At 49.8% G+C, this 19,217-nt stretch overlaps 1 protein-coding gene across 5 annotated transcripts in view; it reads right to left on the reverse strand.

Moving 5' to 3' along the window:
- Window positions 1-2,959: 2,959 nt before the first annotated feature.
- FKBP6 (FKBP prolyl isomerase family member 6 (inactive)) overlaps window positions 2,960-19,217 on the reverse strand; it is a 30,799-nt gene continuing 14,541 nt past the window's right edge. For all 5 annotated transcript variants that reach the window (XM_050783753.1, XM_050783751.1, XM_050783750.1 and 2 more), the window contains one exon: window positions 2,960-3,402. The gene's annotated coding sequence lies outside the window, so the exon portion shown is untranslated. The remainder of the gene's footprint in view (window positions 3,403-19,217) is intronic.

A 19,217-nucleotide genomic window follows, 5' to 3' on the forward strand; every position in this document is an offset into this window, starting at 1 on the left:
CTCCTGCCAGGGCACAGAGAGCCAGGGGATGGTGTGAGGGCAAGGAGCACGTCTCTTTGGCCAAAGCATGGCTGCGACTGTGACCTCTTACTTTTTAAAAGCCACAGAGTCCTCCTCAGGCAGCTGTGCTGGAGTTTCTTTCACCAGTCCCTCTGAAGGCCTCACAGCGGCCTCCAATTTTACCACCTCATCAGCAATGGTGCAATGAATGAACATGCTTTTAGTCCACAAGTGTGCATGTCTTTGAAGGCAGAGTCCTACCAGCAGAAGTGCTGCGTGCAGTGCATTCTTTCATTTTTAATATTCTCAAGTTAGAAGAGTGATTTCCTGAAACACCCATCTCTTCACGGCACTTCTGTGCTGAAGCCCTTCCAAAATCCCTCTTCCAAAGAAAAGCCTAGAAAGGAGGCTGGACAGGGGGCGGGCAGTGACCAGTCAGCTCCCACCACTGCACGCCACAGGGGGCATGCCTGTGCTGTGGGACAGGAGGCTGGGCTGGGGACAGGGAGCCAGGCCACAAGAAATGAGGCAGAGGAGGTCCAGGAAGGTAACCACAGCGCCATTTAGAGATGATGGGGCCCATCTTTAGAAAGACCATTCTGGGCCGGGCGCGGTGGCGCAAGCCTGTAATCCCAGCACTTTGGGAGGCCGAGACAGGTGGATCACGAGGTCAGGAGATCGAGACCATCCTGGTTAACATGGTGAAACCCCGTCTCTACTAAAAATACAAAAAATTAGCCGGGCGTGGTGGCGGCGCCTGTAGTCCCAGCTACTCGGGAGGCTGAGGCAGGAGAATGGCGTAAACCCGGGAGGCGGAGCTTGCAGTGAGCTGAGATCCGGCCACTGCACTCCAGCCTGGGCGACAGAGCGAGACTCCGACTCAAAAAAAAAAAAAAAAAGAAAAAAAAAAGAAAGACCATTCTGGGGGCCAGGCGTGGTGACTCATGCTGATAATCCCAGCACTCGGGGAGGCCGAGGTGGGAGGATCGCTTGAGTCCAGGAGTTCGAGACCAGCCTGGGCAACATGGTGAAACCCCATCTCTACTAAAAATATTTTTTAAAAAATCAGTTGGGCACAGTGGTGTGCACCTGTAGTTCCAGCTACTCAGGAGGCGGAGACAGGAGAATCACTCGAACCCAGGAGGTGGAAATTGCAGTGAGCCGAGATTGCAGCACTGCACTCCAGCCTAGGCAACAGAGCGAGACTCCATCAAACACAAAGCAAGCAAGCAAACAAACTTTTAAAAAGACTGTTCTGGCTATATGGGCATGTTAGAGAAGGCTGAAAAGAGATAGCTGGGCAGGTGACAGTGCTGGTGACTGACGCAGGGCTCAGCAGCAGGCTGGGCGGAGTGTGGTGTGGGGTCTGGGCCTTCCTGAATTGGGAGGGACTAAGGGACGTCTCATGCCAGATGAAGCCAGACCGTGGTCATGAGGTCTGGAGGTGCAGATGCGGGAAACATCACCAAGTTCCTCGTGACCTCTGAGAAAGCCACTCTTCCGGAGCCACCACTCCAGCAACGCGGGCTGAAGGGAGCACGGGGGGAGGGCAGGCACCTCCAGGGGAGGCCTCTTGATAGCCTGGTCCCCTGGTGGCATCACCCAGCCTCCTCCTCCACAAAGAGAGGCAGTGGAGCCTGCTCCCCCAGGACTTGGTTTCTGCTCTCTAAGCCGATTCTGTCAGGTGAGGCCCTGGAAGGCGGGGGCATGGGCCAGGGACCTCCTAGGCCAGGCAGTACACCCAGCCCTCAAGAATGACCCATGGCCTGGATGGGTCCCTTTCCCAGCCCTGGATTACATCTGAAATGCTGGATTACATCTGAAATGCTCTAAAGTGTTTTGGGGGTGGTGGGAGGCAGGCAGTGGGGAGAGTACAACCAATGGGCAGCCTTCCCAAAAGAGAAGCCAGGAAATTCCGGAGCTGGAAGCCTGGAAATACAAGGAAATTCAAGCCTGGAAATTCAAGTGTCTTGGGGAGGAGGAAGTTTCAGAGTAGCAAAGTCTGGTCCAATCGGTACAAAGAAATGCCTGCTGGATCCGATGGCCCAAGCAGGTCAGCAGCAAGATGGGACAGCAGCAGGGCAAGGATTCGCTGGCTGAGAGTGGAGAAGCCAGTGTAGACGGCACCCTTGAGGAAGGAAGGCCCGGGAGGGTGACCAAGGTCAGGGAGGGTGATGAGAGGGGACACGGGGCCAGGAAAGGCTCCAAGGATGGTGTGGGCACTGTGGGGGAGACCTGGAGGCACAGCTGTGGGTACCCGCGGAGGCTGAGAGGTGGGGCAGAACAGGCGAGGGGAGCCTCCTGCCTCAGCCCCACGAGGGAGCGTGGGACCCTGGGACAGGTGCAGAGGGGCCTGTGTGCAGCAGGGAGCCCTGGGTTTCGGGGTGCAGGAGGGTGAGATAGCCTCAGGCCTGTGTGGGGCAGGGAGCCCTGGGTTTTGGGGTGCAGGATGAGGTAGCCTCAGGCCTGTGTGGGGCAGGGAGCCCTGGGTTTTGGGGTGCAGGAGGGTGAGGTAGCCTCAGGCCTGTGTGGGGCAGGGAGCCCTGGGTTTTGGGGTGCAGGAGGGTGAGGTAGCCTCAGGCCTGTGTGGGGCAGGGAGCCCTGGGTTTTGGGGTGCAGGATGAGGTAGCCTCAGGCCTGTGTGGGGCAGGGAGCCCTGGGTTTCGGGGTGCAGGAGGGTGAGGTGGCCTCAGGCCTGTGTGGGGCAGGGAGCCCGGGGTGTCGGGGTACAGGAGGGTGAAGTGGCTTCAACTTTCTGTTAAGTTGCTGGCATCAGCTCCTGACACTGGGAGCGGGCTGTAGGGAACCCCAAACCTGGGGTGCAGCATTTCACTATCAGGTGAATCAGAACCGCTGGCTCCAGAGCTTGAGCCCCAACCCCACTGGCAAATGGCCTCCCCCACCCGTCTGCAGACTCTGGAAGCTCAGCTGAGTCCCCGCAATTCACTTACACTGGATCTTGCAAGGACAAGGAAGTGTTTTATTTATTGACAACAAAAACATTTGTAACATAATTCTCTCTTCAAAACAGAGAACCCTACAAAATACACAAAGCAATCTCTATTGGTGTCGACCCGGGGACACTCGCAGCCGGAAGGGGGGCTGGGACTGGGAGGGAAGCCAAAGACTAATTCCGTCTAAAAAAACAAGAAACTGCCTTAAAAAAGTAGCAGTGTTCTACTTGTCAGTAGTTACGCTCTCCCCTCCTGTGTTATGAACACGGAAAACAGAAAACAGCACCTGTGAAAACACATTTCAGCCGCGTCTGTCAGAGATGCGGCCACGGGGCATTCCAAGCCCTGCTCCAGGAAGGTGGCTGCCACGGTGGCACTGGGGAGCTCCCTTCCACTCCCCCAACGATGCAGAACCACAGCTCTCTCCCCTCGCTGGTAGGTGAAGAACCTGGGAATCAAACACAGCCATTAAAAACATCTCAGGACTCAGCAGCTGCCACACAAAGTCACAGTCACATGTGCTGGGGGCCAGCGGCTGAGGTCAGAGAAGGGCATGGCCGGTGACCAGACAGGAGCCAAGAGACAGACGCTATCACGGTGTGGCCCTACTAGATGGACTCTGGGAAACTTTTTTTTTTTTTTTGAGACAGAGTCTTACTCTGTCACCCAGCTGGAGTGCAGTGGCACAGTCTCCACTCACTGCAACCTCTTCCTCCAGTGTTCAAGTGATTCTCCTGCCTCGGCCTCCCGTAGCTGGGATTATAGGCATGCACCACCATGCCCGGCTCAATTTCTTGCATTTTTAGTAGAGATGGGATTTTGCCATGTTGGCCAGGCTGGTCTCGAACTCCTGACCTCAAGTGATCTGCCTGCCTTGGCCTCTCAAAGTGCTGGGATTATAGGCATGAGCTACCCTTTCCCTTCTCTTTCCTCCCTACCCCAACACAACCAAAGGAGCCAGCACCTAAGAGAGGGAAGAGGAGGTGGGGTGTAAAGAACAGACCCCTTTCCAGTCAGACTTCCAGAACCGTAGGCAATGGGAGAGAAGTAAGTAAAGACAGGTGGTGGCCATGTGCAGTGGCTCACACCTGTAATCCCAGCAGTTTGGGAGGCCAAGGCGGGCGGATCACTTGACATCAGTAGTTTGAGACCAGCCTGGCCAACACGATGAAACCCCATCTCTACTAAAACTATAAAAATTAGCCAGGCATGGAGGTGGGTGCCTGTAATCCCAGCTACTTGGGAGGCTAAGGCAGGGAGAATTGCTTATACCCAGGAGGCAGAAGTTGCAGTGAGCCGAGATTGTGCCACTGCACTCCTGCCTGAGTGACAGAGACTCCATCTCAAAAACAAAAAACCAAACCAAACAAAAAACCAAACCAAACAAAAAAACCAAACCAAACAAAAAACCAAACCAAACAAAAAAACCAAACCAAACAAAAAACCAAACCAAACAAAAAAACCAAACCAAACAAAAAACCAAACCAAACAAAAAAACCAAACCAAACAAAAAACCAAACCAAACAAAAAACCAAACCAAACAAAAAAACCAAACAAACATTTCTGTAACATGATAAGAAAAAAATACAGTTCAGCCAAAGCCAGCATGGTGTTTAATGGTGGAGCCAGCAGCAGCTCCATTACACTCATGAGGCACGTTTGTCGCTACTAACCCTGTTCTTGAAGCATGCACCCCCCCCCCATCAGACAGGCTCTGAATAAGACACGAGAGGAGGGCCAGGTGTGGTGGCTCACGCCTGTAATCCCAGCGCTTTGGGAAGTAAAACTGGGGGATCACCTGAGGTCAGGAGTTCAAAACCAACCTGGCCAACATGGCGAAACCTTGTTTCTACTAAAAATACAAAAATTAGCCGAGCATGGTGGCGGGCACCTGTAATCCAAGCTACTTAGGAGGCTGAGGCAGGGAGAATTGCTTATACCTGGGAGGCAGAGGTTGCAGTGAGCTGAGATCGCACCACTGCACTCCAGCCTCAGCGACAAGAGCGAAACTCTGTCTTGCAGTGGAGGAAACAACAACAACAAAAAATACAAGAGGAGAAGACAAAATGACCATTACCTACATATGGTATCACATGGCTGGTGCATGCAGTGAAGCTGCTGATAGAACTCACAGAGCTAATGACAGAGTTATCAAAAATAACTAAAAAACGTCGGAAAGGTGTTTGATTACAGAGAAACAAATAGGCAATTTACAGAAAGGCCACCTCAGTCTGGAAACATGTGAACAGAGACCTGGTCAGGGATGTGCTAATGCTAGAAATGAGATCCTATTTGAGATACACCAACCTGGCAAATATTAAAAAGTCTGGCAATCCAAATGATGACAAAGTGACGGAATGGAACCTCTCAGACACTACCAAGGGCAAACTGGTACAGCCACTGGAGACGTCAGTTTAGCACTACCTAGTTCAGGCAAAGACACACCCACCACAACCAGTGACAGGACTTTGTCACAAGAAAAGTCAGGCGTGAGGATAACTTCACGACCATGTTTCTGTCTATTTAATCTCTATCTACCTACCTACCTGCTAATCACTGTTAAAACTATTTCCATATCCTGACAGGATGGAATGCTATCCAGCCACTTCTTCTTCTTTTTTTTTTTTTTTTTTTTTGAGACATGTCTCACTCTGTTGCCCAGGCTGGAGTGCAGTGGCGCGATCTCGGCTCACTGCAAGCTCCGCCTCCCGGGTTCACGTCATTCTCCTGCCTCAGCCTCCTGAGTAGTTGGGACTATAGGCACCCGCCACCATGCCCGGCTAATTTCTTTTTGTATTTTTAGTAGAGACGGGGTTTCACCGCGTTAGCCAGGATGGTCTCGATCTCCTGACCTCAAGTGATCTACACGCCTCAGCCTCCCAAAGTGCTGGGATTACAGGCTTGAGCTACCGTGCCTGGCCTGCCACTTCTTAAAAAGTAACACAAAAAGGTAGCTCTTTTTGTGTTAACTTAGAAAACACCCAAAATGTAATAAAAATACATTCTAGTACAAAATGTGTAATTCTTTTTGTGGGCAAGTTACATATACACTCATATTCTTTTTTTTTTTTTTTTTTTTTTTTGAGATGGGGTCTCACTCTGTCACCCAGGCTAGAGTGCAGTGGCATGATCTCGGTTCACTGCAAGCTCTGCCTCCTGGGTTCAAGCCACTCCACTGCCTCAGCCTCCTGAGCAACTGGGACTACAGGCACTCGCCACCACACCTGGCTAATTTTTTGTATTTTTAGTAGAGATGGGGTTTCACTGTGTTAGCCAGGATGGTCTCGATCTCCTGACCTTGTGATCTGCCTGCCTCGGCCTCCCAAAGTGCTGGGATTATAGGCATGAGCCACTGTGCCCGGCCAGCATGTGGCATTTTTGTAATTCAAAATTAAGTACTACCAAAAAATTGGAGGGTGGGTACAGGAACAGCAGAAAGATGTTCATTGTCAAGCCTGGGTAATGATACATGGGTAGTGATCATGTTATTTTTATGTTTATTTTTATTTTTTACCTTTGGAGACATTTGAAAATGTCCATAATGACAAGTTTAATAATAATCAAGTGAAAAAAGAAAGTTTCAATCTAGGGTGTGTCCCATGAAATGACTTTAGGAATAAACCCTAAAATCAATATTCTCTGGGCATGAATGCAGATGGGTGGAGATAAACTTCAAGCTCCCTTCAGACAAAGGGATCCCACGAGGTTCTGGTAGTTGAATTTTCAAATCGGAGCCAATAAAAAGTAACACTTTAGCATAAACGAGAATGCACCAACATAGGAAAGCTCAGCTTACATTTCATTTTGAAAACCCAATATATGTAGCACACAGAGGTACAAAGTCAGAAAAAAGCTGTATCCGTGGCTCAAGGAGAAACAAGCCCGGAGATTGACAAAGACAATGGCAGTCAGGCTGAGGCAGGGAACACAGACAAAGGTCCACAGCTGACTCCAGCTGAATCTATTCCTATGAACCAGGCTGCTTCCAGGGCAGGCGGGCCCCAGGCCTCGGGAAAAGGCACAGGGACCGTGAACTAGAAACCCAAGCAGCAATGCCAGTGGTGTCCACTATAATTGTACAACATAATGAACAGTAATCAAAGAAGGGTGTGAAATGTAACAGAGAAGACAGAAGAGTGATGTAATCACGGAGGCTGCAGAGCCCAGGATGTTTCTGTCGGAAATCTGAGGACAAAGAGCTGAGGATCAAGGCTCAGCAGGTTCCGTTCCCACGGTGGCGGTGGGTGTCACATGCCAGCCCTGCCTCGCAGCCCCAGCCTCAAGCACTTCCCTGTACTCTGCAAAGGGGAACTAGAGTCAACTCAGCCATGAACATCATTGGGTGAGAAGACTCTGGAACCTTGCATGGGTCACTCAGCCCTTCAAAAACACTGATCAAAGTTATGGCTGCCTCTTCAAAATCCCTGCAGATGAACCAAGGCTGTACGTAGTAAACGTGGAGATTGAAAGACCTTCCTGAAACTACTCAACTGGTTCCCCTTCACAAAATGCATTACTCAGCCAATCTGGATATCTCCAAAAATTCCAACTTAGGGGAAAACTTTTTTAAGGAGTCCTCGTCCCTTGGGACTCTGCTGTGACACTCTGGCCAGCCCACAAGGCGGCAGTCCTCTGGCCTGCTGGGCCCTCCACCTGCCCCTTCCAGTCCCTCCAGGCAGCTGCTCAGAGCCGACCCTCGCTGCGAGGCCTCCCTGACTTGCTTCTCCCCACCCACCCTGGGGCCCTGGCTCTCTGGCGGCCACTCCATGCTGACTGCTACACTTCCCACAGTTGCCCTCGTGGTCCTCCAGGCTAGCTCTCTGCTCCTCCCTTGGCCACATCCCTCTGCTGGGAGTGTGATTACTTCCCCACTGTCACAGCTGGCCACCTAGTCCCATGAGAATATGCATGGAGCTGAGTGGTCTGGAGCCCACCCCTTCCAGGCTGACATGGAGTGACAACGCTTGCAGGTGCCTCCTGGTTTTGGGGGTGGGCCAGGCCTCACAGCGTGGCTCTGCTGCACTTCCTCCAACAACTGCAGCTCACCACCACCAGCTGCCACCGTGCTGTGATACATGGTCAAAGAAGGGTCAAAGTGCCACCTCAACTGCTACCCTTGTTTAAAAACAAGGTTTAGGGAGGCCAAGGCAGGAGGATCTAGGCCAGGAGTCTGACACCAGCCTGGCCAACATGGTAAAACCTTGTCTCTACTAAAAATAACAAAAATAACCTGGGCGTGGTGGCACGCACCTGTAATCCTAGCTACTGGGGAGGCTGAGGCAGGAGAATTGCTTGAACCTGGGAGGCAGAAGTTGCAGTAAGCCGAGGTCGTGCCACTGTGCTCCAGCCTGGGCAATAGAGTGAGACCATGTCTCAAAAAAAAAAAAAAAAGGCCGAGCGCGGTGGCTCACGCCTGTAATCCCAGCACTTTGGGAGGCCGAGACGGGCGGATCACGAGGTCAGGAGATGAGACCATCCTGGCTAACATGGTGAAACCCCGTCTCTACTAAAAAAATACAAAAAACTAGCCGGGCGAGGTGGCGGGCGCCTATAGTCCCAGCTACTCGGGAGGCTGAGGCAGGAGAATGGCGTGAACCCAGGAGGCGGAGCTTGCAGTGAGCTGAGATCCGGCCACCGCACTCCAGCCTGGGTGACAGAGCGAGACTCCGTCTCAAAAAAAAAAAAAAAAAGGAAAAAAAAAATACCGTGATAATTACCAAAATGTAAATCAGAGAAATAAATTCAGCATATGCTGTTGGAAAAATGGCACCAATGGACTTGCTTGATGTGGGGTGTAGCAAACCTAGCATTTGTTAACAATGTAAACAATGCAGCAACCCTCAAGTGCAGTAAGCAAACAGCAGAAAGATGAGGTGAGCTGTGTCCATCCGGCCCCAGCCACCAGAAGGGAGCACGAGAAAGGAAACGTTCTGAAAGACGGCTGTCAGGATGATCTCATCTGGGACGGAAAGGATTAAGCCGAGAATGCTGAGGATGCAGAGTGCTGAGTTATCTCTACATTGGCAAGATGTGTAGTCCCCTGCACATGCTGATCTGTAAGAGGGTATGAGAGATGGGAAAATGGCCCCCAAGATGTCCTTGTTCCAATTCCTGGAACCCATGAATACATTACCATACATGGCAGAAGGGATTCTGGGGTTAAATGAAGGATCTTGAGCTGGGCAATTATCTTGGTCAGCCTGGTGTAATCAGATTCTCGTTAAGAGGGAGGCAGGAGGGTCAGAAAAAGAGGAGGAGACAAAATGACAGGAAGCAGAGGGGAAAGAGGGGCTGAGAGAATGAGATTCACAGAGGGGGTGAGAGAGGGAGAGACAGGGAGGGAGAGACAGAGAAATACTGGAAGATATCATGCTGCTGTCTTTGAAGATAGAGGAAGGGGCCACTAGCCAAGAAACGCAGGCAGCCTCACTAGGCCATTTCTTGGAGAAGCAAAAGGAAGTTAGCGCAGATTTGCTCACATTCATCGCCATGATACTCAGCTCACCAAAAAAATGAAGCTCTATGACCTCAGGATGCAAAACATTCTGGAGATGCCCCTCGGTCTGCCTCTTGCTGCCTTTTCTGTTTGGGCTGATGCTGACAATGACTGTTGTGGGTGCTCTCACAGGGACAGGCAGACCACATCCTTCTCACCTTGTGAATGTCTGAGCAACCTCTGAGCTAGAGAGAACTTTTGCTCATAGCTCTTTACTTCTTTTATCCATTAGATTTGAAAACACTTCTCTGGGTTCTTGAACCTCTGAGGCTCACCCCAGTTCATCTCAGCTTCACCCTGCGTCTGTGGCTGCTTGGGAGCGTAGGGGAGCATCAAAAGTATGACAGTCAGTAACAGCTACAACTGAAGGTCCTGAGAGCATGATCAGCACCCGCAGAACAGGGGTCAGCCAGCAAAGCTGGCGGGGACTCATGGTCTTCCTAGAAGGTACAAGGCACTGGCTGCATGTCAATTCCGTATTGCTTAGGCTTACTTCTTTCACTCACTGCCTGTACACTTAATTATCCAGGTTGGTGTTTCAGATTATGTATGCTTGGAGGCTGGGCTTATGCACCTAATGAACCCGAGAAATTAAAAACAGACTAAGCCAGTATCTGACGGTCTTAATGAAGCATAAACAACTCCACAGTGACCTTAAAGATGTGCCTGCTCCATGGCTGGGCGCGGTGGCTCATGCCTATAATCCCAGCACTCTGGGAGGCCGAGGCAGGAGGATCACTTGAGGCCAGGAGTTCGAGATCAGCCTAGTTAACATAATGAGACCCCATCTTACAAAATAAAACAAAAATCAGCAGGGCCTGCTGGCACATGCTTGTAGTCCCAGCTATGCAAGATGCTGAGGTAGGAGGACTGCCTGAGCCCAGGAGGCTTCAGCGAGCTATAACTGCACCACTGCACTCTAGCCTGGGTAACATAGGAGACCTTGTTTCTCTCTTAAAATAAAAAAGTGATTCAGCTTCACCCTACAGACAATGAAATCAAGGCCCAGAGACGTGAAATGACTTGGCTAATGTCATAGCAAGAGATAAAACTGAGGATCCAAACGTTCTGTCTTTCAGCCCCATCATGAATCATAAAGGGCACGTCCATGATTGTGGACGATTAGCGAAAGGAGCCCGTTATCTCCAGGAGTTTAACTTAGCAGCTCTCATTCATACCTCATCCGCAAAGAACACAGAATCCACAACAGTAAATCTTAGCAGGAAGCAGGGTTTAGGCCCATCTCAGCTGCCAAGAGAGGATGTGGAGAGGGAACAAAGGGCCAAAGCAACCCTTCCAGGGGAAATGCCTTCCCAGGAAGGGGTATGATGAAAAGGCAGCCACCGAAGTCGAGATATTTATAGCCACACAACAAAAGGATGACTTCAGGGACACCTCCAGAGCTGGGAGAAAAGGCATTTCACAGATACGCAGAAGATCAAGAGCCCAGGTCACACAGTTTGCCTGGAACACGGCACGGCCTTCATCTGACAACAAGAGAATGCCTTCTTGACCCAGATGCCCTGCAGAAAATGCAACGCCATTTTGAGGAGGAAAAAAAAAAGTAGAGGCATAGAGAAAAAATTAATTACAAAAATCACCAGGTGCAGTGACTCACACCTGTAATCCCACCACTTTGGGAGGCTGAGGCAGATGAATCACCTGAGGTTAGGAGTTCGAGACCAGCCTGGCCAATATAGTGAAACCCTGTCTCTACTAAAACTACAAAAATTAGCTGGGTGTGGTGGTGCATGCCTGTGGCGAAGGTTGCAGTGAGCTGAGGTCATGCCACTGTACTCCAGCCCGGGTGACAGAGCGAGACTCCATCAAAAAAAAAAAAAAAAAAAGGAAAAAAAGAAAAAGAAAAAATTAATTATAAAAATATATTTAAACAAGTCTTTATTCAGGACTCAGAAGTGTCTCACTGGATGCACGAAGTGACTCTGAGAGACTCAATACTGGATAGTTCTTAATCTCTTTGGGAAGAAGGGGATCAAATAGATTCCCTGCCTAGATCCAGTCACATACCGTGAGAGATGATGATCTGCTCCTGGGGTTTCCTGGCAACTGAGCAGGGCAGCCGGGTCACAGGAAGGCTATTTTGGAACCAGGGAATCCCGGGCCCCAGAGGCCTCCTGTGGCCTTGGCGCTGGCACCGGGCTGAGGGCCCACTGCTCTGGGGCTCACTTCAGGCCACCTCTGAGCCAGGACCAAACCCCGGAATCTCAACAGACCAGAGTGTACTCTCCACAACCTGGCCTTTACTTCCACTGGGGCCTCCTGGGAGCTGCTCTGACTTTCCAGAAAACATTGTTTTTAGTCTGTTAAGATCCTCTTTCCCCAGGGCTGGCCAAGTAGTAGGGCTCAATCCTCTACAGCCCAAAGGCTTCAGCTTCTCTTCAACAGAAGAAGCAAAGGAGGGGGAATTTCCTCAACATCTGAGAGGAGGATAAAAGTGCACGGCCACCCTGGGGTCATGCGCCACCTGAATAAAGCAGCTGAATATGTTTAAGGCTTCAGGCATCATCTGGGGCTTAACATTTCAAATCCAATGAAAACGCTCAGTTATTTATATACGCAGAGGCCTCCTCAGGGAAAGGCCCTGATTCACTAAGCTTTACTCCTTCCCCAATCTGAGGCAATCATTTCTTCCTCACAAGAATGTCGGGAAAGTTAAGTGGGTTTACAGACATGAGAAAGCACTACAAACATGGGACGACGCTTCCACTCTGGGCCCACATGACGATGGACTGGACTCTTCATTCAAGGCGACATGGGATTCTAGTAATATGCCAGTACCTCTTAAGCTGCACATCATCATGCTGTTAAGGAGTCTGTGGCCGGACAGCAGGGGGTGGACTGTGACATAGTCAGAAATATATATTTGGTCTCTATCCCTTTCCTGGCACACAGTTCCTAAAACCCCCAGAATCTCTGAAACGATGGGTGTTTCTTTGTATGCTAATGACTGGTAGCTGGGGATTCTTGGACAACCTCAGAAAGGGGGCTGGCTGCCAGGGAACCAAGCATGGGACTAGGGAAGGGCTGAAGCAACCTTCAATTGGCAATCACCAATGGCCAACCATTTCTGTGCCAGAAAGAAGGTTTGGAGAGCTTCCGGGCTGCAGAACACCGGTGGGTGCTGGCGCATCCCTTCCCTCACATCATGCCCTGTGCGCCACCCCATCTGGCTCATCGGTATCTTTTTTTTTTGAGATGGAGTCTTGCTCTGTTGCCAGGCTGGCATGCAGTGGTGCGATCTCACTGCAACTGCAACTTCCACCTCCTGGGTTCAAGAGATTCTCCCGCCTCAAGTAGCTGGGGCTATTCTCCCAAGTAGCTGGGGCTACAGACGTGCACCACCACGCCTGGCCTTTTTTTTTTTTTATTTTAGACACGGGGTTTCACCATGTTGGCCAGGATGGTCTCGATCTCCTGACCTCATGATCTGCCCACCCTGGCCTCCCAAAGTAAGGGATTACAGGCGGGAGCCACTGCACCTGGCCTTTTTATTTGTTTATTGAGATGGAGTTTTGCTCTTGTTACCCAGGCTGGAGTGCAATGGTGTGATCTCGGCTCACTGCAACCTCCACCTCCTGGGTTCAAGCGATTCTCCTGCCTCAGCCTCCCGAGTAACTGGGATTATAGGCATGCGCCACCACACCTGGCTAATTTTGTATTTTTAGTAGAGATGGGGTTTCTCCATGTTGGTCCAGCTGGTCTTGAACTCCTGACCTCAGGATCCACCCACCTCGGCCTCCCAAAGTGCTGGGATTACAGGCGTGAGCCACCCTGCCCGGCCACCCTTTTTTTTTTTTTGAGACAGGGTCTCACTCTGTCACCTAGACTGGAGTACAGCGGCACAATCTAGGTTCACTGCAGCCTTGACTTTCCAGGCTCCAGCAATCCTCCTGCCTTAGCCTCCCAAGTAGCTGGGACCACTGGCACACACCACCACATCCAGGTGATTTTTGTATTTTTGGTAGAGAAGGAGTTTCATTCACCATGTTGTCCAGGCTGGTCTTGAACTCCTGACCTCAAGCGATCTGCCCACCTTGTTCTCCTGAAATGCTGGGATTACAGGTTTGAGCCATCACGTCTGGTCCATTTGTATCCTTTTAAAAGCTTCTGTAATAAACTAGTGACTATGAGTAGGTGTTTCTGAGTTCTGAGCACCATTCCAGATGACTCAACCCAAAGGAACAGGTGTGAGAACTTCTGATATATATATCCAGTTAGTAAGAAGCACAGGTGACAACCTGGAATTGTGACTGGAGTCTGAAATGGGGTCAGTCTTGTGGAACTGAGCCCTTAACCTGTGGAGTATGCACTAAGTCCAGGTCAAGTGTCAGAGCTGTAATGTAGGACACTGAGCTGCTCTCAGTGTAATGTAGCTGAAATGGAGGACACTGAGCTGCTTTCAGAATTGGTTGGAAATGTCTGGTGTCAGAAGTGAAAGGTTCTGGAAGTCCTGAGTGTTGTGAATGAGAGTATAGAAGGAAATAGGCTTCCCCGCTATACAGGGAGGACGTGGGTGGAGTCATAGAAGGAAACCTTGGCTTTATGTTGGTAATTGTTAAAGCCGGAGGTTGAGCACATGGGGGAATCTTAATATTCTTCTCTTTAGTTATGTAACTTTGAGATTTTTTTCAAAGAAGGGAAGAAAAGTGTACTATTATGAAAAAGATCTGAGAAGAGCTCTTAGATTCAAAAATTTGATTGCTGAAATCGAAATGGAAGAGTTGGAAAATTAAGTACATTTCGCAAGGGAGAAAAAAAGATTTTAAGGAGACAGAATAGAAGATCCCTGAAGAAGGTCCAACTTCCAAACAATAGGTGCCCTGGAACAAGATGCCAGGGAATAAAGAGGAAGACACGATTAAAGAAATAGTACACAGGAATTTCTCAGCTCTTACAAGCTTAAGCCTCTAGAAGTAAGGGACCTATCTAAAGGACTTGAGCAACAGGAAGTGCCTGGACATGCTACTATGGAATTTTAGATGAATCAAGAATAAACAGATATGGCTGGGTACTGTGGCTCACGCTTGTAATCTCAGTACTCTGGAATGCCAAGAAGGGAGGATCACTTGAGCCCAGGAGTTCCAGACCAGCCTGGGCAACATGGTGAGACCCTGTTGCAACAAAAAATAAAAAATTAGCTGGACATGGTGGCACGTGCCTGTGGTCCCAGGTGCTCAGGAGGTTGGCGGGGGAGAATTGCTTGAGCCTGGGAGGTTGAGGCTGCAGTGAGCTATGATCGTGCCACTGCACCCCAGGCTGGGTGACAGAGCGAGACTTTGTCTCAAAAATAAAAACAAACAAAGTGGAGCACAGGAGATACTGTCTTTAGCTATATGAAGCCAAGAACATCAGTATTGAGTATATTATTTTTGTTACAATAATCTAATAGAGGATCTACAAGTAGTAACGTAAGAGAGGAAAGAGTTATATTATAGTAGGAAGTCAACAGATAAATATCCAAAACATAAATCAAGAAATGGCAAAAGAACCATAGTACTGAGCCCTGTGGAAGCCTCTCCAGAAGAAACTGAAATTCAAATCGGGGTCCCTGTGTATATGCAGCATTTGGCTCCAGCTCTATCACTTAGGAGCTCTGCAACCTTGGCAATGACATGGCATTTTCATGCCTAATCCATCAACTGTAAAATGGGGTCATATCTACATTATGCAGATCTTACATTAAAATATTAACACATGTAAAACATGTAGAAGAATACCTGGCATTTAAAATATGATTAATAAAAATTTTGACCAAAATTAATAAAAATACACTAAGAAAAAAGTAATAAATGCTAGGTGATACTACCTAGAAGAAAAATGTTATGATAAACCAAGAGCAAAAGAATGACAGCCACGCCTAGGCAAACTGACCATGTGGGTGCTCACCTCACCCTGCACCCCTGCTCCTGCCAGGTAACCCAAGACTCCCTCAAGTTCTGGCCGCCCCGATGGAGCTTTCCCAGTCACTCCTGGTACATGGGGACCAGCCCTGGACTCCTGGTTCTGGCCCCTGCCCACCCACCTCTGTTAGCAGATGGTTGACACATCACTAAAGCTGCCCTCCTCCACAATCAGTGACTTCGGTTAGGGCACCTTCAGACCCTCGGGCACTATGGTCATGCTCCCTCAGGTAAGCTCTGGTTTGTCATGAGAACTCTTCACATGAGAACCCTACTGTCGGTTCCAGATGGGAGGCCGCATGCTCCTGCAACCTTTCCTCTCTTGCCAGTAGGTTCACCTCCAGGCTGCCATCACCTCTCACTCAGACACCTGCCACCTGATGGACCTGCCACTTTAAATGTGTCCCCATGCTGCCCCTTCAGCCCCTCAGAGCAGCTCAGCTCTGGCTAGGTCTTCCCCTCCTCTATAATGCCCTACAGAATGCCACTCACGTTCCAAGGAGGCCCCAAATGAAGGGACGATATCAGAAGCTCTCACAACTCCCTCCCAGGGCCCCTTGGGTCCATCCCCCAGGCCTGGCTCAGCAAAGCCTCTCTCTGATCAGGGGCGCCCCCCTACAGCCCACTCTTGAACACTGTCATTTAAGGGACTTGTCTTGTTGTCCCTGTTTAGACTCCCAATCCCTGCAGGTCAGGGCTGCAGAAGTGGTACTGGACCTCTCTCTATATGCCACACAGCATCTAGAGTGCCCCCCAACAGTCAGCTCCCCACAGGGATGGCTGGAGACAGTGAGGAAGGCGGGCCACACGGGGCAGGGCAGGCATGGCTTTCCCCCATTCGGAATGCTGTTTCCTTTGGCAGCCATTCCTTGCATTTGGTGTGTTTGGGACCAGCAGGCAACAAAATCTTCACCTGCTCTTGAACAAGGCCTCTCTTGCTACTTCCTTTCCTTGGGTGGTTTTTTTGATGCTAAGTATAAGATGTCATATTTCATCTCTGCTGCATGCCTTGGGGATGGGAGCTGCTACCTCTGCCTTGAAGGTCTGCAATTGCCTGATGGTAAAAAAGGACACGAAGGTGATCTACTTTCTCCCTTCACCCACCTCTCAGGCCCTCCAGTTCTGCTCGGAGAGACCCTAACAGGGACTGCACCAGCTCCCGAGATGCCTCACAGCCCTGTGGAACACAGTGGAGCGGCCCAGGAACAGATGTTTCCCCAAGGCCATTCCCCAAAAGCAGTCAAAAGTGGCCCCTTCTACTGTGTACTCCATGGTGGGAGAACTCATGGTAGGACATTTGACTGGTAAATCTCTTATCAGGCCAGATTCTGTCTTCCTATTGTGTTGGCTTACTGGTCCTGACCTTTGGAAACCGCAGAACAAATTTTACCTGTTGTATGTTAACCATTTAAATGGTTGAATATAGCTATAGAGCTCCCTTTACAGCTCCTTTCCAGACATAGTAAAATGATCACAAGGGCCTCAGATACCAGCATGTCAGGATAGGAAGGACAAAACACAAACTCCGATTCATGGGGTTCTACATATCCTCAACCAGGCCGGAGTCCTGCCCAGGATCTTTCAAACTGGAGTTATGGTTGGGGCAGGAAGAGGAGGGAGGCATGGGGTATAGAACTCTCACTCCATTAGGGAGGAGGCTGCAGAAAGGGATGCATGGGCACTCCCTGTGGAGGGAGGAAACAAAGCTGAGGGGAGACTGAATCCCTAAGGCCCTCAGAGCTGCCTGGTTGCTGCCTGCCCAAGGACTGCCAAACTCCTCCTCAACTCTGTGAGCCACTCCCAGGATCCCCTTCTGCAAATTTTTTTCTTTTTCTCTTCTGGCTGATGCTAAAGATGGGTTTCTGTCCCTGGCAATACCAAGGATCTGACAGCCAATCCCAGACCCAGCCTGAAGGATTTTCATTAGAGGCTGGTCTACTGCTTCGGTTATTTCACATTTAGTTCAACCAACATTCCTGAGCACCAATCGTGCACCAGGCTTCAGATGCTAGAAAATGCAAAGATGGAAAAGGCATGCTGTCTACTATAGTCAAAGGCTTAGAGCACATAATTAATAATTAAGAGAACACTCGTTCCACCGGAAGTAATCTTATAAGTCAGTGGTATCTAACATCTAAGATGAAAAGAACAAAAGTTAAAATTGTCCAGGTGCAGTGGCCCACGCCTGTAATTCCAGCACTTTGGAAGGCCAAGGCGGGAGGATCACCTGAGGTCAGGACCAGCCTGACCAATATGGTGAAACCTCGTCTCTACTAAAAATACAAAACTTAGCCAGGCGTGGTGGCGCACACCTGTAGTCCCAGCTACTCAGGAGGCTGAGGCAGAAGGATCACTTGAATCTGGGAGGCGGAGGCTGCAGTGAGCCGAGATTGCACCACTGTACTCCAGCCTGGGTGACAAGAGGGAGACCCTTCTAAAAGAAAAAAAAAATTGTCCTGGTTAGTGACAACTAGGTTGTCAAGATGACTGGATTTTTAGCTTCTTTTAAATGACTACGCCACAAATACTACAGAAAAAAAGGGGAGCAGGGAGAGCAAGGACACAAAAGCTAAAACTTATCACAATTGTGACAGCAGTAGCAATATGACCGTGGTGGCTACTTTCTTTTTTTTTTTTTTTTTTTTTTTTTTTTGAGACGGAGTCTCTGCCGCCCGGGCTGGAGTGCAGTGGCCGGATCTCAGCTCACTGCAAGCTCCGCCTCACGGGTTCACGCCATTCTCCTGCCTCAGCCTCCCAAGTAGTTGGGACTACAGGCGCCCGCCACCTTGCCCGGCTAGTTTTTTGTATTTTTTTAGTAGAGACGGGGTTTCACCGTGTTAGCCAGGATGGTCTCGATCTCCTGACCTCGTGATCCGCCCGTCTCGGCCTCCCAAAGTGCTGGGATTACAGGCTTGAGCCACCGCGCCCGGCCGGTGGCTACTTTCAAACACAAATACAGTCATTGCTGATAGTAAGACAAATGCTCAAGTTGGAAATATGTAGGACACCATCTAAAGATCAGCAGCCTCCAGTGCTACAGACTGAAAAGGCTGGGAGGTAAACATGATGCAGAGGAAAACTGTTGCCCAGCTGGGCTGCCCAAGCAGGGTCTGGGATGGACCCTGGCAGAGCTGGGTCTTCATTCATGATGGGACTTGTGGGGTCACAGTCCAAAATGTTTGGCAAACAGTCACTGCCCTTCATCTTTACTCGATACTAGAAGTGGCCAAACAAGGGAAGTCCTTTGGCTCACATAGCAGTTCTGAAGACCTGCAAATATGTACTCCAAAGGCCCCTGAAAGACCTGAAGGCCGGGGTTCACAGGGCCAGCATCAGTGACGAAGGCAACGTTTACCTGTGATGCTGATGGGTGCATCTGAAAGTGCAGATAGCAGTTTATGGACCTCTGTGAAAATGCTGGGGATGAATAGGCCTTTTCACTGCCTCCTCCTCTCAAGCCCCTTTTGTAGGGAGATGGAGGAAGCAACAAAGGAGAGATTTATCACCATGAACCCGTTCAGCAGCTGTTTTCTTGTTGTTCCTTGTTTAACTTCTCTCAGGAGAGAGCAGAGTTATCTGTGCAGCTAAGCAGGTGTTTCAGGCAGGTGATTTTGTTTCCATTAATTTTATTAAATAGTAGACCAGACTGGAGGGTTCAGACTGGAGGGTTATCTCATGCACTTGGGAACTCCCGCCCCGTGCCTGCAAAATTACTAGGTGTGTGCTCGAGAGGAATGTTATATGCCGCTCCCTGTTGCTTTCAGCATCTTCAAATCTCTAACTCTAGCAGAATTTAAGAGCCAAAGCCCATCCCTACCCTGCGACACCCAGATCTTGTCTGCTTTA

Source organism: Macaca thibetana, chromosome 3 (genome assembly GCF_024542745.1).
Source record: "Macaca thibetana thibetana isolate TM-01 chromosome 3, ASM2454274v1, whole genome shotgun sequence".
NCBI lineage: Eukaryota > Metazoa > Chordata > Mammalia > Primates > Cercopithecidae > Macaca > Macaca thibetana.